The sequence below is a fragment of the Marmota marmota genome, unplaced genomic scaffold (genome assembly GCF_001458135.2).
Source record: "Marmota marmota marmota unplaced genomic scaffold, marMar, whole genome shotgun sequence".
NCBI lineage: Eukaryota > Metazoa > Chordata > Mammalia > Rodentia > Sciuridae > Marmota > Marmota marmota.
The window spans coordinates 12,606,126-12,627,140 of NW_026000016.1; the positions used below are offsets into that span (position 1 = coordinate 12,606,126).

Below are 21,015 nucleotides of genomic sequence, written 5' to 3' on the forward strand. Positions count from 1 at the left end.
AAGTTGTGGAAGAGAGAGAAGAAAAGAGAGAAAGAAAGAGAAAAAAAAGTCTCTCAGAACACTGTTTTCCTTGCTTCCAGTAGGTGGCATTGTCTATTCCTAGCTTGAGCCTCTATATTCAGGGTGGTGGGTATAGCCAGTGTGAAAGGAAATGAGCTTCCACCTGTATCTTCCCTATTCTAGTCTCTGAGGTAGAAACCAGGCGCCTGTACTGTTGTTGTTTTGCATTGATAGCTACAACCCCCAAAAGCTTGTGGGAAATATTTTGAGTTATTGCAGCTAAGGGTGGGGGAGTTGGAAACCGGGTACCTGGATCAGCTGCAGAACCGTGCTGGTAGCCACACCCCCTTTGATGGGTTTTAAGGCTTGATGGGCTTCCTCCAGACTAGCACACGGGGTGGGGCCAGGCTTCCTCCTCTGGTCTGGCTTGGTGCCAGGCTTCCTCTTCTGGTCTGGCTTGGCACTGGGCTGCTTCCTCCTCAACTACTCTTAACTACTTGAATTACATACTTAAATATTATTGGTGTTTTTATAAATTGATCAATGGGGAAAAAAAGTTTAAAATTATTTTGGGTCATCACTGAAAACAAGGCTACTAATAGTAAAAAGTCCCAACAAGTATAATTCTATACACAAAGGGTCTAAAAATTTCAATTGCATTTCAGGTAGAGTACTGTAAATGACATAAAGTACTTTATATTTTAAGAGCTGTGATTAGGAAGGAACATTAGGAATCTTTGTCAGAATAGGCAAATGCTTATAAGCTCTGAAAAGATTATTTCATATGTTAAGTTTCAAATTTTTACTATTCATCCCCTTATTTTAACAATATCCATCAAGAGCTAAGTATAATTCATAGAGATAAATACAACACATTGAATGTACTCAATACATCCATAGTATAATACATTACATGGTTATACATAGAATTAATCAATTTTGCAGTTATTCTTTGAATTAAAGGATTGAAAATTCAATAGGTAATATCAAGCTCTTCAATTACAAAAAAAAATGATATTAAAAAAAGGTGAGTTTTGAGGCAGAGTATAAGAAAGTTCTGGAACACATAGGAATAAAGGAGAAAAACTGAAGCCCTAGTGTCTTAACAGAGAAGATAAGAAAAATATATGGGAGAGGGCACCACAGGAAATTCTGCCTTCATAATTTTATCAGTGTTTTCCTAAGAAGGCATGTTGAGACCTAGTCACAAACCAGTTCGCTTTGTCATTTTCCAAAGCTTTTTAAACACACATTCAAAAAAGAAAAGAAGAAAAGAAACATTTCACAAGTGCAGAGAGAGACCCTCTGAATCCAGTTGTCTTTATTCTGAGGCTCAAGGCCATGCTAAAGTTTTCTGGGGCAAGATTCCTTTGATACACCCATTCTTTTATCAGCATCCATATTTTAACTTTGTGATTACTCCTTGTTCCAATCCATATGTTCTTGTAGGATACACAGCTGCCCCAAGGGTGAAGTACATGTCTCAGGCCCCAGCCCATGAGCACATAGCACTCTCCTGGCTATGGATGTTGGTTCAAGGGTGTGCACGTGTGAGTGAAAGGACTCACTATTTCCCACTGGGCTTGATTCAGACATCTCTGAGACCATAACCTCTGTAGTTATTTGCCATTAAATCACAGAGATCCTCAAAGTTCCAGGAGTTCTAATGAGGAGCTTGTACATAAAGCCGAATCACTGGGAAGCAAAGAGGAGAAATGGAGAGGGAGGAAAAAAAAAACAAGCACTAATAATATTTTTTTGAGTTTGGAATCCAACTGTACTGGTAGTCAGATTACCTGTGAACTTTTTCAGTTAAATGAGAAAATAAATTCCATCTTTACCTTAAGTTCTTTGGGCAGATGTTCTGACATTTGTAAATGAATGCAGAAAAAAATCATTATAACAGACATGCTTAGTCTGATGCCATCTCATTTCCAGGCCCTGTCCCAAACTCACCAGGGGTTAGAGTCTCAGAACAAAACTGACACAGCAGGATTTCACAATTTCAAGTCAGTTTAGTTACTGAAAGCTTGGTCCTCATCCCTTATGCCATTTAATAATGAAGAGATGGTTTTGAGAAAAAGGAAAAAGAAGGTTTATTGCTTTGCTAGGAAAGGAGAAACACAGGGGACTCCTGTCCCTGAGGCTGTGGTTCTGCACATCAGGGAAAACCCAGGGCTTTTAAAGAAGCTGTTCAAGGGTTGCATTCCAGGTGTGCTCTGGGAGGGGGTCCCAGCGCACCCTGATGGTGTGTTAGGATTCACTTGTTAATTTGGGAGATATTTGCTTCCTAGATCCCCTGACAAATGTCTCCTTCTTGTGGTGGGTGTGTTCAAGGACAATTAACTAGAGGAAGGAAAAGATAACAGTATCTCCCTAAACTTGTTATGGAATGGGGGAGGGAAGGAGAGAGAAAAAAGTGTCCTTTTAAAAATAAGCCTCAGAGCAAGGAGGGATATATTCAAAGGGTGAAGTGGACCACAGTTACAAATTCAAAACCAACATCACAGAAAATGTAATCATAGGATGTTTATCCAAATTCTATTTCACTTATAGAATAATCAAGAATAACCAGCAGGAAAGAAATGAGTTGCAGTTTGCTTTGATTATGGTCTTGGCCATCAAAACTCACAAATGCATTAGAAATCACACAAGAAAGGCAAGACAAATAACCTGATCCTGAAAGAGCAAGTAGATATCCAGAGTATTTATTGCTTTTTATTGGCTGACTCATGAATAACTGAAGTTACCTAGCTCTTTCTTTTTGTAATAAAATAAAATAAATCTAATGAATTTGTAAGAGAGAGGCCTCATAAAATTGCTAGTATGTCGCTTTAAATTTGAAACTTACTTTGTAATTTATTTGTGAACAAAATTACTAAGCATTCCACCTTACTCATTAGAGTTATTCTCCCCACATTTAACCTATGATAGAAAAAAATTCAAGCCACATATCTTATTCCTGTTATAGATTCTTATTTAATGCAGTGACTAAGGGAGAATTATAACCAAATTTCACCCAACAGTTTACAATCTTAAAAAAAAAAAGACAAACAGTGTATCATACTTTTAAATGGGAAATTAGTGCCATCTTGTGGTTATGAAGAAGTAAAAATAAAAATTCAACTCCTGTCATGTAAAAAAATCATGCCCAAATCAGACCCACTCCAAGCAATCATTTCATTCAGTGTTCTGAAATACCCAAATAGTCTCTTTATTCCTCCCTCAGAATATTGTTAAATTATAGACACCTTCCCCTCATAATCACATGTACTGTTGTTTTATTTTTTATTTTTTTATTTTATTTTTTTAAAGACAGAGTGAGAGACAGAGAGAGAGAATTTTTTAATGTTTATTCTTTAGTTTTCGGCGGACACAACATCTTTATTTGTATGTGGTGCTGAGGATCGAACCCGGGCCGCACGCATGCCAGGCGAGCGTGCTACTGCTTGAGCCACATCCCCAGCCCCTGTACTGTTGTTTTAGATTAGAAGTTTCAATTCCCTGAGAAAATGCTTTTCATGATTATACCTTGATTTTTGGATCTGAGATAAATCTTAATTCCAAACACTAATGTAAAATATTCATGTAAAAGGCTCAAAACATTTTCTAGGAATCAACAGGGTAATCAGCAAAAGTCTTTGAGAAATGGTCCAGAACATTAGAATCATCAAGTAGGTTGGCTTCCAGAAAGCACAGTGCTGTGAGAGGGGAGGGGTCAAACATATTCTTCTTAGAAATTGTTGGATTAACAAAGATGTAAGCCAAGATGAGCGAGAGCCAAGATGTCACCCAAAATTCTTTCCATTTTATAGAATTCTACTATATAAAGAACAAATGCAAACTAGACCAAAGAAAAATGCCAACAGCTGACTCATAGGCATCCTTACTATGAGTACACACTGAAAAAGCAGAAGCAGGCCTTTCTCTATGTCATAGAAGAAGCCTGGTAGCTCCATGGGTAGATCAGCTCATGAAGATTAAAAGATTTCCCCATAAGGCAATATGTTTGGGTGAGTTGCATTTATACTAGCAGACAGGACCTCTTAGCATGAATCAATAGAGTAATTTTCATAATTTATATTCAAACTAAAAAACTGGTGGTTTGAGTGTGCAGAGTTTGGCTCCCTCAGGCCTGATTTTTTGCAAGAGCTGTGGTTGTGATTTAGGTCAGCTGAGGCAAACCTCAGTTAGGAGGAGGAAAAGTTCTCTTCCCCTTATCGCAAGTCACAAGTTCTGCATGGTTTGGCCAAGAGGAAGAAGCTTCCTGCATACTTATCCTGGGAACAGTACATTCTAAAGAAACAAATGCATCCTCAGGGGATTAGATAAATGTCTACAAAGAACTTTAAGAGGGTACTTATCAAATAAACAGGAACGATCTGAATTTAGCTCTGTGTATCCGCTGAGGCATGATATTTGGGCAGTGTGGGTAACGTGATATTGAAGAATTGCTTGCTTTGTTAGAAGAAGTAGATAAAAGGAACTTGCAAATAAATCTCAGCATGCAGTTGCAATTGCTGCCTTTGCTCTGCATCCCCTGTGTCCTGGTTACTTCGAGACCCTTACCCAGGGACCCAAATGCTCTAGACGTTCACAATTGGTGCCCGAACAGGGACCCTGCTGGATTGACAGGAAGGGTAAGTTCTTTTTCTTTATATTATAGGGTGATGGGACAATCTTCATCTTCTCCTTTTTTACGTATTCTTAGGCATTCACTTGCTGTCTATGGTATTAATANATGTGTATAAGAGACAGGAAGTGGACTGGAAGGTGCGGCACCCATGACACAACAACAAAAGAAGCACAAAAAACAAAAGCAAAATGACACAACAACAAAAGAAACACAGAAAACAAAAGCGAAAGTAAAAATGAAAGTACACAATGCAGCTGCTGCCCCGCTTTGGTCGCGGATCCCACTTACTTGGGACGATCCCCGCTTTGGTCACGGATCCCACTTACCTGGGACTACGGTGCACCCCCCTGACTGCTGAAAGTTCTGGTTCCCGGGTTTCGGCACCACTTGTCTCGACTTCTTGCCCGCAAGGAAGACGCAACACTCAGGAATCTTCTTTCAGTAGTTTATTTCAGGCCCTTGATAGTTCTTCTTCTCTCTCTCGGATGCCCCTCCCAGCCTTAATAAAGCATCTCAAGCCCCAATGCAAAGCAGCCACGTGGAGCTTTCTCATAGGGTGATGAAAAGTCATGCGCCAACTCTCCCAAATAAGGAGTTGTTTGTCACAGACCACAGCGGAGCCAGCGCCATCTTGTAATGGCGACCATAATTTGCATAAACGGCAGAAGCGGCTCACCACATTGCCCTATCTTACTTGGTCACTGGCTGGGAAGAAATCAGCACTCCAAGTGGTGGACACCCCCTTACTAGTTTTTCACAAACTTGTATCCAGTATATTAGTTTGTAAAAATGTGTAAACAAGGCCTCTGGCCTTGAGCTGGGCTTCACAGAGATGTCTACATTTTTAAGATAAGAGAAGTTACAATTGGCCTCCATGGTAACAGCTGGCAGGGGAGGAAAGAAAGGGGAGAAGAAGCTCTCCCCTTCTCAGGTGTTGTCCTTGAAGGGTTAACTTGCCCAGAACAGTGAAAGAAAGAGCTGCTTGTATGTGAACTTCTGCAGACTGTGAACTTCTGAGCCCCTCCCCTTACATGCTGGGTATAAAACTCTGAAACTCCCTGAACTAGGGGTTCAGGGGATTGATTGATTACAGCAAAGGCTGTACCCTCTGAACCTGGCTGAAGCCAAATTAAACTGTTTCCTGCTTATCTTTGGTGCCTTGACTCATCTATCCCTACAACACCCCCACTGAAAGAACTGCAAATGTATCCTTTCCTTGGTTCAGGGAGAAAAAACAAAAAGATCACAGTCTAATCACTAGTTATAGATAGCTAGTGATGAAAATAGCAGACTCAGCTCAGAGAGGAAAAGTCATGAGTATTTTTGTTCACATGTTAATGTTTCTTAGACTGCTTTAAAAATCTATAGCAAATAAACTTTCAACTTCTAGATAGAAGAGTAAGTGATAATACAATAATCATTCCCTGCACTTTCCATTGAATAAAAGAGCTGTCCTGTGCTACCTTTTCAAAAATTTTAAAAGTTTCAAAAATTGTCAGTCTCTACTTATATGTTGAGAGATCCTCAGAAGATTACCCAATGAAACATCATAAGCATAGTACCATAGCACAGTTATGTGTTGCATAATATTTCTTAGTCATAGGTTGCATATAGATCACGGTTCCATAAGATGGTAGACTCTTGAGAATCTGAGCCACTTAGGTTGTGTAAGCACATGCTATTGTGTTCTTAAACAATGAAATTACCTAGGAATATTTTTCTTAGAACATATCCCCAATGTTAAGTGATACAGTATTGACAATATTTTATTTATTTGTTTGTTTGTTTGTTTTAATTAGTTACACATGACAGTACAATAACCTTGACATATCATACATTTGCACATTGACAATATTTGTTGAAGAAAATATTTGTTGAAGAAAATATTTGTTGGAGAAAATATTTCTTGGAGAAAATATTTGTTGTAAGAAAATAACTGCCCTTCCATATACTTTCTTGTGGATTTTTCTGGGACTTTCTGTGACCTTTCTTTATGCTGAAAGGATTTGATTTTTGTCCTAGGCTCTGAAGAGAGACAGAATGATACATTAATTGAATGATCTTAATAGGCATTCTTAATTAAAATCTGAAATTTGCTTCTGTTTTATTTCCTATCCCAAATTGTGCCAAGCCATAGTGCTCAATATAGATCCTCAAACTTTCTGCAATGAGATTAAATGACATCAGAATATTCCAATAATCTATGTCAACATATATATTGATATTTCAAAATTAAACATAAATCCTCTCCATTAATAAGTTCCTGGAGATATATTTAAACTCAAAAATGAAAGTCTTAAATAGGTGAAAATAAAACAAATTCAAAGTCTGAAAGAATTAAAGCATAAAAAATCCTGAGGTCTTTGTTATGTATCCAAGAAAATTGTCCCAAATCCTAATCACAAATCCAAACTCATTCTTCCCAACTTCTCATTCTACTCAACTTCTGTTAAATGAAATCTCCATGTCTGTGTTCTTTCAATAGCTTCAGTCTGGTCTGTCTTTCCCTAGAGTGGGTGCAGTTCCTTCAGGACCCCAGAAATTGTACTTATTCATGGTTAAGTCACTTTGGACACTCACTTTTTAAGGATCCTAAGCATTAATAGAGTATATAAAATTATATACATCACTGTTTTCCAATGCTGCCCATTTCAGAAAATAAAGCAATCCCCAACTGCTAATGAAATTATCCCAAACATAAGCATGAAACAAGTACTTTTTGTTGCTAACGGTCATAATAGAAACTCAGAAGTATTCAGAAACATATTGTTTTCAACTTTACTAGATGGTTAGTCAATCCATGGTGTTTGTCTGGGGCCATGATCATGACACTAAAAATCAACAAGATTTGTTCATTCATGTCCCTAGCAGTGTTAGGCATAATATCCAAAAAGTAGAAGTGACCCAATGGCCATCATCTGACAAATGGGTAAACAAAGAGTAGTGTAGGCACAATATTATTCAACGATAAAAAAGGAAAGAGTATTTTTACAAGCTACAATATGGATGGAACTTGAAAACATTATATGGAGAGAAGCCAGTCATAAAAGGACACATATAGTATGATTCCATTTATATGACATGTCAAAAACAGGAAAATCTACAGAGACAAAAACTAGAGTAGTGGTTGCCAGGAGATGGGAGAAGGGAAAAAAAATTGGGGCTGACTGCAAATAGATACAGGTTTTCTTTTTGGAGTCGTGGAAATATTCTGGTGGACAATGATCATGGCTGTGCAATAGAGTTAATATACTGAAAATCACTGACTTAGACACTTTTAAACAGTGGGTTGTATTATACTTGAATCCAACAATAAATAAAACAAATTAATTCAGGTAAACCTCTCATAAGTGATTAAATCTGGGAGTCGGGATTTACCATTTGTTAGGACCAGAATGGAGCAGGAACTGGAATTTATCTCCTTTTCACATGATTATCATTTGAGATATCCTTGTCTTTTTTTTTTTTAATCTAAACTTTGCTGTGGAAGCAACCCCAGGCATTGGGTCCTAATTGAGAAGTTCTTTCCATTCAGCATTTTCATACCCTTTTAGTTCCATCTTTCCCACAGTGCCATCTCTCTGGCCTTCCAGGGTCAGTTCTGAGTGTGGGCTCTTTCTGGTAATGTGGCCCCTACTTGCTCCCATGAGCCAGTGCTTTTGCTCCTGAGTCACACTTGCAGCTGCTGTTTGCTGTGGAATAGCTGAGTCTGAGAAACCTGCCTCCCAGGGAATGTTCTCCCACTTCCTCAGTCCTCACAACCGTGTCAGTTGGAGAAACACCTTCAGCAAGTTCCTGAAATAAAGCTGCTCTGGTGAAGTGCACCCCTGTCAGTCCTCCCCAAGAGACAGTTTCCTCGGGTTTAGGATGTTACAGGCTCTACATATCATTTCTCTCTGCTGTCTCCTTCATGCTATATATCTTTATTTATTTATTCTTTCCAGATTTAGTGCCACTCTCTTCCATGCTCAGATTGGTTTTCAGCATGAGCACCCAACCAACCAGTGAGCAGTAGAGCCTAAAGTGCTGTTTAATCTTGGATTTTCAAAAAGCAGGTATACCAGATACAGGACAAAAAAAGGAAAAAGAAAAGAGGGTGATTTCTGACAAATAATGGTAAGCTGCAGGGGTTTCTAGTCTGCTGGCTTGGGAAGTGTGCTCAATGAATACCTTCATGTTTTTGCTATTTCTCCTCTTCAACCACCTCTGATGGGGAGACTCTGCTGGGACCCTCTGCTGGGATGAGCCAATTCTTTCTCTAATTGGAGAGCCCCAGGACTTTCTCCCAGCTAGGCGTTGTTGAGCTTTTCTGACTGTATCATGTACTGCACTTGTGGATGTGTTGATTGGTGTCCGATTTCCTTAAACTTGGTTGGAGAATGGGTTTTGGTTTATTGGAGGAGTGCTCCCCTCCCCTACTCAGCACAGCACACGTCCAACACTGCTGCCATCTGTTGTCTTTATTCTCTGTTCTAGAAATCAGTGGTTTTGGTTTTCTTTGGGATGGTAGCTTACTGAGTCTTCCATTTGCTTTTCCCCATTGTTTCTTATCACGGTTTGCTGCTGTAGAACTTCTGGTTTAATTTCCTCTTGGGAAACTGCTACAACAATGTGGATTCCTCGGCACTGCCATTTTTCAATCTCCCTTAAATGATTTTGAAGATTTCCTTAATTTCTAAGATGACCAGTTAGGGATCATTGCCTCTGAATATTTAAACTATTTTATTTAATAATTATATTTTGTATGGCTTGTGCTCATTTTTGCCTCTCCTAACAATTATTGACTGTCTTTCCATTATCTGGCTCTAAATTTGCAGTAATGAAACTGCCCAGATGTCTTTTAGGACTATGGTCACCAGGTAACGCAAAATTTTCACTTAAATATAAAGACTTGAAAAATAATTTAACTTATTTTAGCATTCTCTAAGTTTCGTGAACTCAAAACTATTGTGAAACTGGGTGCAGTGGTACGTGACTGTCATCCCAATGAGTTGGGAATACTGAGGCAGGATTGCAAGTTTGAAGACAGCTTCAGTAACTTAGTGGGATTCTGCTTCAAAATTAAAAATTACAAAGGACTAAGGATGTAACTAAGTGATAAAGAATCCCTGGATTAAATTTTCAGTACCAAAACAACAACAAAAATAACAGCAGCAAAACCCCAAACAACAGTAACAACAAAAACCTATTGTAAAACTTTTCACTTCCAGAATTTTGAAAATTAACTCTTTGAATATTCAATTCAATGGAAAACAAGGTTTCCCTCCAATCTTTTCATCTCTGTGGTCATGACAATACTATTTGCAGAAAACAGTCTCAGAGCACTAGATGGATATGATAATCATATATTTTTCTTTGGAGTTCTTCCTTAGCATTGATAATTATGCCTTCAGAACATCACAAGATGAAATGGCATTTGTTTAAAATAGTACTATACTGAAAACCAGTATAGGGGAGTCTTTCAAAAATATTACCATGGGTTAAAAATCAACTTAGACCTTTGAAAGATGCCATCAGAAAAGTGCTTTTTCATTTAAAGTTTTGTTTTTAATTTTTTCTGTCTAAAATGTTGTTGAGAAAGTGATTATATGTTCTTTAGTGATAAGTGAGAAATACAAAAAAGCCATCACTAAGTGGATATTTAAGAGCACTAAACATGAATGACAATTTAGTTGAGGGCATGCTGTATAAAACAGCTAGCATTTGGGCAGACTGAGTACATAAATCTCAATAATTCTGGTTTAGCTGTAGATATCAAGAAACAGTTTTAAATATTATTCATACATATGTGATACAAATACATTCTCCTTCAAAAAATTTTTCACATCATACACTTAATGGAAAACAAAATGCTACATCAACAGTACAATGAAATATCTTCCGGATGTTTTTTTCTTTAAAATCTCTCCATATTGCCTCTGATGCTTCCAAAAGTAGATCTTAACTTCCCTTATTAGTAGGTCTTAGGGGAAAAAAAATCTCTGAAGGATTCAGATCCAAATTCAGAAGCAACTGGAAAGAGAAAGACAGAATTCTGTTATTCATCTCAAAGACTTCAGTGTCAATGAAGCATGAGTCATTAAAAATGGCGGAGAATGTCATCTGTGTTGATAAGAATGAAAAATATGTATTACTGTAATGTGAAATTATGATAAATATAACTTACTTGTAATTGCCCACTGAATTGTCATCATGGCTATGCATCAAAGCTGCTGGTTTCATCATTAACTTATTCAACATTATGTGCCAAGGTACTATGACAAGCACTGCAATAACAACATGGAGACGACGTGGGCAATTCCTCAACAATTCTATGTTAGAACCTCTCAAAAGACCAATAGGAAATTTCCATAGAGTCATAGCTACTGTTGACAGAATCCCAAAAAGGCACTAATAGAAATCATGGAAGTAGCTGGGTGAGGTTGCGCAGGCCTGTAATCCTAGCAGGTTAGGAGGCTGAGGCAGAAGGTTATAGAGTTTGAAGCAAATAAGTGAGGCCCCAAAATACCAAAAAGTGTTGTGGATGTGACTCAGTGCCCTGGGTTCAATCTGCAGTAGAAAAACAAAACAAAACAAAACCCCAAACCACAGAAATAACTTGGAACCCACTTTCATGTAAATAGTGTAGGCTTTTTTGCTATGTAAATTGATACCTAAAGGATGAAATCCTGCCAGAAAAGTGAAAGAAATACATGAAAATGATCAGAAGTGAGAAAGAACTCTTATGGAATTATAAGTATCCCAGTGTGTATAGAAGCTAGAACAAATGGGTAGAGTAGGGCAAGTGGTAAGAGATCAACCTGAATAACTTGACAAGGATCCAGATGATTTGGGTGTTCTTATTCCATGCTAAGTTATTTGAAAATTTCCTGAGGGCAGAAGATAAACCAGTGACAAAGTAAATGGCTTGAGGTTTAAAATGGCACCTGACAAGTGACAGTTGATGAAATGTAATTGCTTGATTACACTTGCACTCTCTCTACCTTCCTAATGAGAGAGAGATATTTACCTAGTGGGTGAACTTAGATGAAACTTATTGAACTCACTTTCTTGGCTCTGCATCTCTCTTTGAAAAGATAGGTCTGCTCATGATGGTGTGAGTGTCGCTCTGCTGTCAAGTCTGCAGGGAGCAGCCTGCTTCTGGGATGCCAGTCGAGTAGTGGTTTCTTCCACTAAAAACTGTGTGCCTAAGTGTTCAATCTTAGATGGAGGATCTAGAAGCCCTCTGTGGCTATATGTCTAAGCCCATCCTCTCCTTAGGTATTAGGTGTGAGCACTGCTGCTATTATGTTGATCTCCACCCCTCTGACTCCTGGGTTCAGGTCTAGGAAGGGGAAAGAAACTGTCCTCTGCTGCCTACCACACCACAGCCCGACAAGAAAGGTGGTTGGCTGTAGAACCCTTACAAAAATATTTTCTTCTTATTTTTCTTTATAAACTTTAGGTATATTCTTCAAAACAGTGTTCACTTTATAGAGAGAAAGGGTTGAAAGGAAGAGTTCAGAAAAAAATACAGTGTAATAAAAAATAGCAAAGCATAACAAACACAAATATGTTCTCACTCCCTTAGGAGAATTTATTGACAGTCAACTGTTGAATTATACTAGAAATGATGGATTGGAAAATAATCTGGCATTCTCTTTTTGAGACCAATTTCACAAATATATACACACACCTTTCAGAGTTAACAAATGTTCAGTAACTATTCATGGTTTAAATTAAAATTTGATATCATTGCTTTTATAGAAGCAATCAAATGTTATGAGAACTAAATATGCACTCAATAAATAAATTCAATTAATTTTACCTTTTAAATAACTAAAATGTCAAATTGTACATAGGTGAAGTATGAAGAATATTATACCTGGGAGTTTATAAATATAAAATACATGTATTCTGTTGCAAAGAAAATGAACTGTGGGACAGTTTGTTGATTGAGATCTGAAGAATTAGATACAGAAGTTTATATGAGAAATGAAAAGAAAAAAACAAGGAATTGGAAGAAGTTGAAAGATTACCTGAAACATTCAGAGGATCAAATGTTAGCTGGGCATTCGACTTAGCAGATGAACTGAAGTGGAGACAGGAATAATTATGGAGCATTTAACCATAAAACTGGCACGTTTATTTAATTCTCTTTTTACTGCCTGAGTAGTAAGTATACAGTTAGGATACGGTGCTTAGAGTTAACATTCAGAGTAGATAGTCACTCCCTAGCTGATGTAAACAGGTCTATGTTTAGTTGGGAAAAAATGTCACTCAATAGTCTATTGTGTTGGATATAATGCTCAGTTATGTAAAATGTTTATATTTGAGGAATGTGGTTTTGGCTCTTATGTACTTTGATGGCCATATTTAAAATAGAAATTGCTAAGAAGTAGAAAAATTAACCATCAACATTTTTTGAAAGAATCTATAATGTAACAATAATCCAAAACCAAAAAATGAATATAAAATTACCCTTAAGCCATGGATGTGTCTCAGTGACACGTGACTTGCCAAGCAAGTAGGAGGCCTTTGGTTCTATATCCAGCATCACATGATAAAATGTAAAAAATAAAAAATTGAGGATGCAACTTAGTGACTATTGTTTGTCACTCATTGTTTGAGGCACAAAAATACTAAAGAATACTTGAGTATAAAAATATTTTAGACCCCATAAGACTTATATTTTATAAAATTGGGTACATTTGTAAGATTTCAGTGCGGGGTATAGCTCCGTGTTAGAGCATGTGCTTAGCACGCATGAGGCCCTGGGTTCAATTCCCAACTTAAAAAATAATAATAATTAAAAGAAAAGATTTTAATTATCAGAATTTTATGTGCAAAAAAATGAAGTGTATGCTATATAATTCAGGCTAGTTTTAGTTTTTGTATTTTATAATAACAGAAATAATATAAAACCAATTAGACTAGGAAATATAATATGTAAAACAAAACAAGATTCAGAATAGTAGGTAAGATATACTTAAAATAAAAAATGGAGGGAAATGAAAAATGAGAAAAAGAAAAAAGAAAAAATGGGGGAAAATGCAATGTATTCATCTTTACAATTTAAGGTCAATTTTGGATGATCTGTTATAGTGAAGAACAATTTGTATCCTTGATGCATAGATTGTGATCTTACTATTCATAAATTCTATTGCCATCAAAGTTAATCAAAGTTATGTTAATAATATAGCAGTATAGTATCTTATAGAATAGTAGTAAAAATTAGTAACTTAATATCAGTTATTCTAAAATGAAAATTGTTTTTTGATAGAGGTCTTCAATGTTAATCGGTCTATATTGAGATAACAATAAATTGTCAATCGGTTGACTTATTCCAATGTCCCTCCAAAGTGTATTCTGTAGAAACTAGTTCCTCAAGTGTTGAGAGCCACAGCCAAGTCGGGATGGCGCCTGGCATTTTGCCAGAAGGAGTGGTTGGGAGGTGACGCCAGCAAGCCATTGGGATGATGGTGATTGAGTTAAGCTGTGTATAATTATTGGGATGGTGACTGATTGCTATAACTGGATGATGCTGAATTGGGGCAAGCTGTGTATTTAGTTGTGTATGTGGACCTCTGCTGTCCGGCAGTGGGGCGGCTCCTGCTGCCTCGGGTGCCCGCTACTTTTGAGTTCTCGCAGAGTTCCCGTTGAGTTCCCGTTGGTTCTCTCGGAGTTTCCGTTGAGTTCCAGGAGAGTTCCCGTTGGGTTCGGGCAATAAAGTAGTTCCTGTTTGAACCTTCAAGTGGCTTGTGACCTCCCAGTTATTTTTGTGCCCAGCCAGACTGCGACACTCAAGAAGTTAACAGATACTAAATAATTTTTGGCCAAATAAGTTTGGAAAGGCAAAGCTAACCAGATCAAGTATAGATACTTCTTTCACATGATGACTTTCCTAGGGATTTGAGACAGGGGCATAAAATGCATAGTAAAAAATTAAATAGCACATTAAAAACATTATCAAAGCTTTAGTCCAATGCACAATGGCTGAAACAGATATTTAATGATACACAATGAAATTATCAGTTATTTATTTACATTTTGTTCATATATGTTGTTTTAACTGCTCCCTAGTCAATACCTGGTCAAACTTAAACACATATCTTAAAGTGATCAAGCATAGTGGAAATTTTTTTTCTTATGAATTCTAAAATTGATACAGTTTGTCATTGTTGGAGACCATTTTAGATCTCTAGAATTGTATTCTTACTATGATTAAGATCACATAGTTGAACTGGAAGGTTCTAGTTACATCTGCAAAGGAGATGGGATGACTCAATATTTTACCACACTAAACACAAGAATTCTATCAGAAACCTGAGACCCAAAGGGAAATAGATAATGTAATTAAGTCTGATTTTCTAGTTCTGCATTCTGTCATTTGAAGCCCACATGTCTTGAGGTAAGAACCACTAAGCTTTCTTTAGAAGAACACATCTGTTCAGAACAAAAGCATCATTAAGATATAGCCCTTATACTAAGGGTGCTTAGTAAACTCTATTTTGCCTTTTTCCCATGTGAAGCTTAGTAATGACCTTATCAATCCTCTCGCTAACTCTGTGAAGCCTGGAAAAAGAGTTTTTCTCATTTTTACCTAAATGACTTGATTTCTGAAAAAAATGCTAAGAGTAAACAGAATTTTCCATTCAACAATCCTTAACATTAAAAATGTGATAGACAGTATCTACTGTATATAAATAATTACAGGTTTAAAGTTGTTATAAAGTACATCTATTTCTAGGGTGATGTGTGGATTACCTAATAACACCATCACCTCTGAAGGTCTCTACAGGATGCCATTAGAAGGATTGTATTTAAAGTGTAACTAAGTGAAATGATTGGTATATTAAGTTGCTTGATTGTAATTGCCATTTCAGAATGTATAAATACATTAAAACATCATGTTACACTCCCTAAACATATACAATTAAAAATAAGACAGGAAAAGGCAAGTTAGACATATTTATATTTAGTGAATTTGCATTTAGTTTATGCATTTCATGAAGGATCTCTCAAAGGCATTGTCAAGTCTCACCACCTGCATATTCCACCAATTATCTGGGAGACATTGATCATTTGGCCCTGAAGTATGGTTCAGAGCAGCGTTTTTTGGGGGGGGGGGGGGGGAGTCAGATAACTGAGTTGTGATCTGAAGACTGAAGCAGCCTGGAAGACCGTGAGCTCTTAACATCCTGAAAGGCAAAAGGGTGGGACCAGCCCTTGGTGTCTTCCACTCAGTTCCTCGCACTGGCCAAGGGATTTGTTTAAGCCACTTGATGAGTTATTCTTCCCTTCATCCTGTGCTAACCATTCCCTACATCACAGGTATGCCTTTATGTAGACTCCAACAGCCTAAAGGACAGATGTCTCCAGGGACCCTCTAGGGAGAACATTAAGGATCACAAACTGTGGTCTTGGTTATTTGTTTTATTGTGGAGTGCTTGGGATAAAACTCAGATCTCTGCTCATAGTTGGAAAATACCCTAACACTGAGCTACATCCTCAAATGTGAATTATTCTTATCTTAGGACTCTTGTAATCAGATGATTCCAAGAATAACAAAATGAATTAAATTTTTAAAAATTGATCAATGTCACTAAGGAACTCTACAATAATATATAATTTCTACAACACATTTTTCCTTTTCCTCTTATGATAGTCTTATTTTATTCCAACTTGTCTGAAAGATCAAATTGAATATCCTTACTTTGAAATATCAATTTAGGTATAATAATGATGAACACTGAAATATTTAAAGAGTGAAATAGTGTATCTCCCTTTTAGAAATTTGCAGAAAAAAATCATTGTAAGGGAAGTAGAGAAAACAATGTATACATCCAAGATCTATTTTGCAATGAATAAATTAAAGCACCTCACAGACAATTCACCTGTAAAACAAAATGGATTCATTTCTTTAACACTTTTGTCTTCTCTTTCTTCATTTGCCCATTTGTTCTCTTCTGCTTGATCACATTCTAAAGTGCTCTTCTCTATATGACTTTTGAGGTTTAGCATTTCTTCTTCCAATTTCCTTCTTTCCTTTGTGAGTTTTTTAAAATTTTTTGTTTTAATTAGTTACACATGACGGTATAATGACCTTGACATATCATGCATTTGAATCAGATGGGATATAATTTCTCATTTTTCTGAGTGTACAGGTTGCAGAATCACATTGGTCATACAGTCACATATATACACACAGTAATAATAATGTCTGTTTCATTCTACTATCCTTCCTATCCCCCCATCCCCTCCCCTCCCCTCCCATCACTTCTCTCTACCTAATTTAGGGTACACTATTCTTTTTTTTCCCTCACATCTTCATACATGTATTTTTGTATAATGATGAGGGCCTTTGTGAGTTTTTTACAAACCCTTTTAATACTTTTCAGAAATATACGTTTCTGCTACAGAAATTCATTTTATTTTTCCAGATATGCACAATTTGAAGATGAAGTCCCTAGCTATTATTTATTTATTTTTTAAAATTTATTTTCTAGTTATAGGTAGATACAATATCTTTATTTTATTTTTATGTGGTGCTGAGGATTGAACCTAGTGCTTCACGCATGCTGGGCAAGTGTTCTACCTCTGAGCCACAACCCCAGCCCCTCTAACTTTTATATAAGATCATCAACCTGCATGAACAATAAAGTTTGGAAATGAATTAAATTGACCAGGAATAACTATCTAACACCAAAGAAACAACAAAGTTGGACGTAAATTCAGTTGCAATGAAATATATCAACTAGATTTTGAAAACGTAATCTCTTGAATTACCACATGAGGTCATAAAAACATATTCCTAACATGCATCATATTTGTCACATCAAATCAGCTTTTGATCTTTTGAAAAAAGTTTTTAGTTGGAGATGGACATACAATATCGTTATTTATTTGTATGTGGTACTGAGGATCGAACCCAGCGCCTTACTCATGCCAGGCAAGTGCAATACCGGGGAGCTCCAGCCCCAGCCCTAGCCCTTAATCTTCAACTCTTATTTTCCTAGGATTCTTCTATGTCTTTCCTTTATGAGAAGGCTTCAAAGTCACCTCTTATACAATGTCTGCTACCCATTTTTTACCATCTCAAAAAGATGCTTATGTACACCATACTAAGTTATTTAGGCTGGCACCAATAAATGTCTCAGAATAATAATTTGGAAACAAAGTAATAAAATTAGTAAATATGGATTCCAACATCATAAGCCTTTTTCTGAACAGCAAATGTTTTATATTAACTGGAATCAGTTCCAAGAAGTAACGATTCTCTGTAAGGACTGATGACATCTCCTAGTATAAAAATTTAGTGACGTGATCTATAGATATTTTTGAACAAAAATACGTGAACTCAAGAGAATTTTCTTATAATTTTATAATTCTATATGATATAGTTATATAGTACTTATTTGGATTTTTTGAGGATTATCTATACTGTTTCCCACAGTGGCCATACTCATTTATGTTTCCATCAACAGTGGACAAGTTTTCCATTTTCTCATCATCCTCACCAGCATTTATTATTTTTATTTTTAAAAGCCATCTAGACTGGCATGAGATAAAATTATGGTACTATTTTCATTTGCATTTCCTTGATAGGTAAAGAGATTGAACATTTTTTCATGTATTGTTTGTCCCTTTGTACTCCTTTTGAGATGCCTTGGTCAGATCACTTGCCTACTTCTTTTCAGTTTTTCATATGTTTTGGATATTAATCCTTGGTCAGACAATTAGCTAAGATTTGCATCCATTCTGTAAATCATTTGTTTACTCTGTGAGATGACTCACAGAGATTGGCTGTGCAGAAGCTTGTTAAGTTTTATATAATCCCATTTACTAACTCTTCCTTTTATTTTCTAAGCTATTGAAGTTCTCATCCAGAAATCACTCTTAGTGGCTATATTTTGAAGGGTTTTCCTCTAGTATTTCAATGTCTCAGGTCTTAAAATTAAAGTCTTCAGTCCATTTTATTTTGATTTTTATACAGGGGGAGAGATAAGAATTTAGTTTCAGTTTTTCCCAGGTGGATATCCAGTTTTCCCAGAAGAATCTCTCTTCTCCAACCTATGTTTTTGGCATCTTTGTTGAGAATCAAATGGCTGTACATGAATGGTTCTATTTCCAGGTTCTTTTTTATTCCATTGGTCAATATTTTTTTAAATGCCAATGCCATGCTCTTTTTGCTCAGGATTGCTTGAAATCTTCAAGGTCTTTTTGGGTTCAAATATATTTGAGGATTATTTTTTCTAGGTCAGGAGAAAGTGGCATTGGTATTTTGATGGGGATTGCATTGGTATTTTAATGGGGATTGCATTGAATCGGTAGTTCACTTTCATAGAATGGTCTTTTGAACAAGATGTACCTACTAATCCATAAACATAGGAATTCTGTCCATCTTATTTTGCTTTCTTCCCTATTTTTATTCTGTGTTTTATAATTTTCATCATAGAGGTCTTTTTCCTCTTTGGCTTGGTTTATTCCTAGTATTGTGTGTGTGATGATATTTTGAATGGGACTGTTTTACTGATTTCTCAATGAGTACATTATTTGTGTATTGAAAAGCTACTGATTTCATATCCTGTTACTTCACTGATTTTGTTTTCAGTTCTAAGAGTTTTGGGGTGGAGTCTTTATGATCTTCTAAGTGTGAATCAATATCTGCAAACAGGGATAAGGTAACTTCTTTCCCATTTTTATCGCTTTCATTTAATTCTCTTCCTTGATTGCTCTGGCTAAAACTCCTAGTACTAAATTGAATGGGAATGTGGAGAATGAACACCCTTGTCTTGTTCCTCACTTTAGGGAAATAATTTCCAGTTCCTCTCCCTTTAGCATGATGTCAGCTATAGATTTATTGTGTATAGCTTTTATTATGCTTACATATGATCCTTTATACCTACTTTCTTCAGAACATTTGCCATGAAGGGATATTGAATTTTATCACAGAATGTTTCTACATCTCTGCTCTGCTATTTCATTTACTCCTATGATTCCCAAGTTTGGTCTTCTCATCAGGTATTTTGTTCTTTCTTGCTTATTTTTTTTCTTTATTACTGTCTGAATGTGATAAGTAACCAATCTGTCTTCAAGATCTGATATTTTTCTTCCACTTGATCTAATACATTAGTGAGGCTTTCAACTGACTTTTTTTTTGACTTATTGAACTCTTAATTTCTAAGAATTCTGCATGATTCTTTTTAGGATTGGTATCCATCAAATTTTTCTTTTGTATACTGTATTGTCAATAACCTGTGGTTTTTTAGCTCTTCTTTGAATTCATTCACCATTTTCTAAAAAGATTTATTTTTTAGTTGTCGTGAACACAATACCTTTATTTTATATATTTATTGTTACATGGTGCCAAGGATTGAACCCAGGGCCTCACACGTGCTAGGCAAGTACTCTACTGCTGAGCCACAACCCTAGCCCTCATTCATCATTTTAAATATATTTTGAGTCATTTGTCTAGTATTTTTTTCTACTTCGATATATTTGGAATTATAACTACTACAGAGTTCTGAAGTGTGGGGGAAATCATGTTACTTATTTCATGTTTCTTGTGTTTCTATACTGAGATTTATACACATCTTTTGGGAGATACTTCTTTTGCACTCTTATGTGAGGGTCTTCCAGGGGAATAAAATTCTGTTGATAATGTAACTTGGGCTTTCATTTCGTTTGCAGTGTTGAACTTAGTTCCAAATGAGTTAGCAGTGTAGTTTCTCAGAGGCTTCTCTGGTTATGGTTGGTGAGTTTCGACACAATGTGTACTGTGTGGGAACATGAGAAACTTTTTCTTTGTAGGTCTCACAGAGTAATTCTGACAGAGGCACTGTAAACAGCAGAATTTTTTAGGTTATTTTTCTCTGCTTTTTCTAAGGAAGAGTTCTCAGGAGTAGAACTTTAGCACTCCCAACCAGTCATGTCTACCTGAGGACTGGTTGTCAGCTGAGAGGTTTCATTTCCCCTCTTCACAGAGTTAAAGAATCTGACAAGTTAAAGGGGCTAAGTCTAGGTTGAAGTAAGTTTCGTGGTCTCTCAACTATGCTGGGGGTGGAGCTCAGTGGTAGAGCACACACTCAACTTACTTGTGGTGCTAGGCTTGATCCCCAGCACTATGCTAGACAAATAACTAACCCCTGAAGGAAGGGAACAAACAATATTAACACCCACTCCACAAAAACAACACAAATATAGAAATAAGAACCAATTAAAAGCCACAATAGTACCTGAAGGGTTGGAAAATAGGTCCTAGGACATTTCCCCTAAGTGCAGCAGTTGTTCTCCTATCCAGGATTTTGTCATTTAAAAGCCCAGGTCTTAGCCAGAGGGAAGGCAAGGAGGGAAAATGGGGAGGGAGGGAGGGCATCTAGGACAGGATGTGATACACA

General features: G+C 36.6%; 1 long non-coding RNA gene across 1 annotated transcript; it reads right to left on the reverse strand.

The window, feature by feature from the left end:
* Window positions 1–240: 240 nt before the first annotated feature.
* LOC125618560 lies at window positions 241–4,302 on the reverse strand. Its single transcript, XR_007349899.1, has 3 exons — window positions 4,289–4,302; window positions 3,163–3,165; window positions 241–426 (listed from the first exon to the last, which is right to left on the reverse strand). It is a non-coding gene; the product is annotated as an uncharacterized LOC125618560 (long non-coding RNA).
* Window positions 4,303–21,015: the final 16,713 nt, after the last annotated feature.